Raw genomic sequence first — 5,435 nt, 5'->3', positions numbered from 1 at the left:
GGTTTCTGTCCTACCAGGTCCCACAGCTGTCCAGTCCCAAATAAACACACAGAGGTCCACCCCAATCACAAACTAATTGGCCTATTAGCTCAGGACTCCCACCAACTCCCACAACTTAATCAGCCCACAACTCTTGTCTGTGTTAGCCACATGGCCCAGCACCCTTCTTCAGCGAGGCAGTCACATCTTTCTATCTATTTCTATTTATTTCTATTTCTGTGGCTGGGAGAAGAAAGAATCAAGTAGAAAAAATTGGGAGCATGGGGATCATGTGAGAGGACAGAAGAGGAAGGGACAGGAAAGGAGGAGAGTGGAGGAAATATATCGCTCAATAAAAACAATAAAAAATAAATTCCTCACTAACAGTGAAGAAAAAATAATGGAGCTGAGACTGGGGATGCAGCTCAATTGGTAGAGTGGAGACAGTCCTGAATTTCTGCACATCTGTAATTTCAGCATCTGGAATGTGCAGTCAGGAGGATCGGAGGTTCAAGATCATCCTTGGCTATATAATGAGATCTTGTCTCAATACATCAACAGAACACTCCTACACCAAAGGCTCAAGGGACATTGCAGAATAGAGGACAGAAATATTGTAAGAGCCAGAGAATGAGGGAGTCTGCTGTGAGACTGTGTCTCCTAGTAACGCCAAAAGTTACTAAAGTAAAACTCCAAAGTTACTAAAAGTAACTCATAAAGTCTCAGCACCATGACTGCCCAAATGTTGAACAAGGACAACACCAATGGCCACGCCCAAATAGACAGGCAAAGTTCACAAGGCTCAACCCTACACAAAGTACTACAGGCAGCAGAGGAAAGCTGAAAATAGTAGAGGTGATCCTCCCTAGGTAAGAGCATAGCAATTGGTTGTCCAGTGCCAAATGGTAAGCCCTGCAGGCATGTATACAAGTAACCTCACATGAACTGAGAGTTTATATTTAGAATACAATAACAATTAGTGAAAATAGAGTCCACGGGTTTTAAGAAGAGTGGGAAGCAATAAAAAAGGAGGACTTGGAGGGAGCAAAGTGAAGGAAGAGATGTTGTAATTATATTATTATCTCAACAATAAAATAAAAATACATAATGTAGAATAAAAATAAAAACAAAAATCAGCTGTGTTATGACAAGCAATGACAAACTGGTTGATTTTTGTAATTTCCATAAGCTGATAATAGACTTTTATTTCTAGTTCCTAAGGATGGATATTGTCTGAAGATATAAGTTTTATTTCTCCAGCTGGGATCTTGCTTCGGGAAATACATAGGTTACTATGTGTAAACATGAATATAGAGATACATGAATGATTGGTGGTATGTAGGGAGATAGATTCATAGAGGATAGATAAATAGATATATAGATAGGTAGGTATGTGATAGAAATATATGATAGATATGATAGTTAAAAATAGATGATAATATAAATAGATGATAGATAGGCAGAAATAGATGATAGGTAGATAAAAAGATGATGCATAAAAATAGATAATAGACATGATAGACAGAAATAAATCATAGATGATAGATAGATAGATAGATAGATAGATAGATAGATAGATAGATAGATAGATAGATAGATGGATGACAGGCAAATAGATGTTATTAATCTATTTTTTACACTCTCAATGCCTAGAAAATTTCCTAGCTTCTTTGGACAAATAAATAGATACAGACAGTAAACATTAAGTAAGATATCTTAGGCATAATGTCTGCTAAGGTGATGACCAGGGATCTTTTACCTCAGAAATGTGGAGTCTGGGAGGCAGATTAACTGTGCAGGGTACAGACACCACAGCATCTATACACCATCTACTGAACCTAGCCTCAACCTTGCAACCCTGGTGACTACTACTTACACTTTGCCTTTTGCTCCAGAGTCTAAGCCCTTAGAAGAGAATGTATCATGTTCCTCATCCACTCCACACCCCATCATCTCTGCCTCCTTGGTGTTTATGGGACAGAAGTGCCCAGTTTGCATTGGGACATAAGACAGTCCTTTAAAAGTAAAAAAACCAACCAACCATCAAACTCCCCCCCCCAAAACAATGATTTATCTTCTACTTCATGTGTACATCCATGTGCCTGCATGAGTCTGTGTGCACCACATCCAAGCAGTGCCCACAGAGGTGAGAAGAGGATGTTGGATACTCTGGAACTGGAGTTACAGGTGGTCATGAGTTATCTGAAGTGGGAACTGAACCCAGGTCCTCTGGAAGAGCAGTAAGTGCTCCAACAGCTGAGCCATCCATTCAACCCCTCACGCAGCCCATACCTTAGGTTGTAGCTTCCTACCCTGACTCCAGCAGGCTTCCTCTGCCTTCCCTGCCTTCCAAATTCTGCTCACATCTTCCTCTCCTTGTTTCCCTTCTCCCAGTGTCTTTGTATTATCATGTTCTTTTGAGACATTTCCGTGATGGGAGCTTTCTTTAGGGAAATACGCACATGACTATATCCTATTAGCGTAGTTTAACTGAAAGTCGAAGACAAGGGGCTGGGAAGGCAGTCTAGCTGGTAGAATGCTTGCCTAGAATTCATGAAGCTTGCGTTCAGTAGATCCCCAGCAACACTAAAACTGGGCTTTGTGGCACATATTGTAATTCCAGCATTATGGAGGTAGAGGCAAAAAGGATCAGAGGTTCAAGCCTATCTTTGGTTACATAGACAGCCTATGCTCCATGAGACCTTGGCTCAATAAAGTAAAATAAAAAGGAAGAAGAGGAAAGGGAAAGAAAGAAAAGAAGGAAATGAGGAGGGAGAGTGAGGGAAGAATATTAGCACATCTGAACCATCCACTCACTCTCAAGTGGGATGCTCAGCACGTTCTTCTTTGTGCCTCGCGGCACTAGCCCAGGGGTGAGCCCCCCTTCCCTAGAAGTGCATGCCTGTCATTGCTCCACTAGCTAGCTCCACCTTGACATCCTGGTGACACTGTACTCGCCAACCTGCAGAAGATATAACACTTCTAGGTTATAACTTAGATTCAGGTAGCCTGGAAGCACTCTAAAATACAACCAGTGAGTTGATTTCTCTTTTCCTGATAACCTTGGATGTTTCTGACTAGCATCCATTTACTCAACCTAAGTGAGTACGCATTGATGCATTGATGCCTCAGGCATTTCCAGGAATGGGAGGATCACAGAGAATGTGGTGCTGACTTACTAGTCTAAGCTGTTAGTTGATTGGAAGCCTTATGTATTGCTAGGAAAGGTGGAATGGAGGAAGAGTAAACGCTTTTTACCCAGAAGTCACAGAAGCACTCACATGTGTCTATGTCATGCATGTGTCTTGGTATATATGTCTGAGCTCGGCTGCTGTGTGTGTCTTTTCTGAAGTGGGCAGTGTGAAGGGCACCGCCTCAAGAGATGTTCCTCAGCTCTTCTTAGCTCCTTCCCTCACCTCTCTTCCTTTAATTCCATCGGCCATCCCCAAGCCTCCCTTGTCCCCATTCCCCAAAGCCCTTCCCATGGCCATACTGAAACATCTACCATGTCAGCTTCTCAGCTTCCCCGCCCTCCATCCCTGAGTGTCAGCTGCTTTTCTCTCGGGTGGTGGGCACGCCCCATGGAGGTAGGATGCCACTCTGCATCCTCTGGGCTTTCCAGGTCGAAGCGTGCCCCTGGGCACTGGTGGGAAAGAGTTTCCACCCTGACTTGTGGTTGGATTTCCCCTGGGTTACTGAAAACCCAACCAGTCTTACCACCTCTACCATTAATTTCTCCCAGAAAGCCCCTGTTCTGACCAGACAAGTGCAATTGCGCCATCTCATTTTGATACTCTTCTTAGCAGAATTAATACCCAGACTTGCCCAGCAAAAGAAAAATATCTACCCCTAACTTGCCCCTGTGGAAATTTATCAGACACCGTACTGTTACTAGACTATAAAGAATATCGCATCTAAGACACATTTCTTTAGATTCTGCAGATAGAGGAGACATCTCAGCCCATCCAGCCATACTGACACCTTTTAAAGTAAAATCCACTATTACACTTGCTAATATTCTTAAAATATGTTTGTAGCCCAGAAAACACATTGAGCATATTTTGAGTTAGATCCTCAATGATGTGGTGATATCCTGCAAGCTGCTGGGCAGCTAGTCTGAGGAACTACCCCCAGATTAAATCTCTGTAAGATGTGTGCCAGAGGTCACCAGATGTGGCATTCAGATCTCTGGGAAACCTAGAGTAACTGGTGAGTTAGACGTCACTTCCCCTGCTACCTGTCGTCTCCTGTTATTGTTCATTTGTGCATGGACATAAAGCATTTTCCAGAAGATCGATGGCAGCTGTTTGTTTCTCACTTAAGATGAAGCCAACCAATACTTTTTTTGCATTTTTAATGTTAACTTTTTAAAAGCCTAACAAAAGTCAAAATAATAAGCTATATCATCTTTATTAACTAGTTCTAGATTTTGTTCTAACAAATTTATCTTACCAAAAGAATAATTCCAAATGAAAACACAGAGCTAAAGACCAGCACCGTGTTGATCAGCTCCTCAAGTACAAATCAATATGAATCTGTACTTCCGTGAATGTTAGTTTTAACAGTCATCATGACACAACCTAGAAACGCTGGGAAGAGAGTCTCAATAAAGGATTGTTCACACTGGGTGGGCCTATAGGAATTTGTGTGAAGAGTTATCTTCACTAAATCAATTGTCGTGGGAAGACCCAGCCCACTGTGGGTGGCGCCATTCCCTAGGCAGAGGATTCAAACCTGTATGCAAATAGAGAAATCAAGCAAGCGAGCATACACGCCTTTACTTATCATTTATTTTTATCTTGACTGTAGATGTGATGTTTCTAGATGTTTGAAGTTCCTTCCTTGACTTTTCCTACAATGATAGACTGAAACCTGGATTTGAAAATCAAACTAAATCACTTCTCCCCTGTTTTAGGTACAGGTGTTTTTACCACAACAACGGGAATAAAACTAGAAAACCTTTTATAATCAACCCGCATGTCTAATAGGCAAATCTTGTTTTAGAGTAATTTCAATCAGTTTGGATCATTTTGAAATTTGTTTGACAGTTTATTAGAATTGACACCTGTCCTCTTTAAGAACTGCAATGAAAATATTCCCGTTGAAAGGGCTTACGGTATGACAAAAGGGTGGGGAGAAGTCTCAGTTGGTTCAAAGTGCTTGCTGCTACATAAGCCAAGGACCTGCCTTTGCTTCCCAGAATCCACACTAAACATTTCAAAAAGCAGAGCATGGCATATCACTGGGATGTGTTAGCTAGCCAACCTAGCTGCACCATTGAGCTCCAAGCCAGTGAGAACAAACAAACAATGATAGCAAAGCAGATAGCATCCTGAGGAAGGACACCTAAGGTTATAGTATCCTGAGGAAGGACACCTAAGGTTATAGCATCCTGAGGAAGGACGCCTAAGGTTATAGCATCCTGAGGAAGGACGCCTAAGGTTATAGCATCCTGA

This window comes from Microtus ochrogaster (genome assembly GCF_000317375.1).
Source record: "Microtus ochrogaster isolate Prairie Vole_2 chromosome 14 unlocalized genomic scaffold, MicOch1.0 chr14_random_1, whole genome shotgun sequence".
NCBI lineage: Eukaryota > Metazoa > Chordata > Mammalia > Rodentia > Cricetidae > Microtus > Microtus ochrogaster.
The sequence above is the reverse complement of the archived record's forward strand: the minus strand, read 5'-3'. Positions refer to the sequence as shown.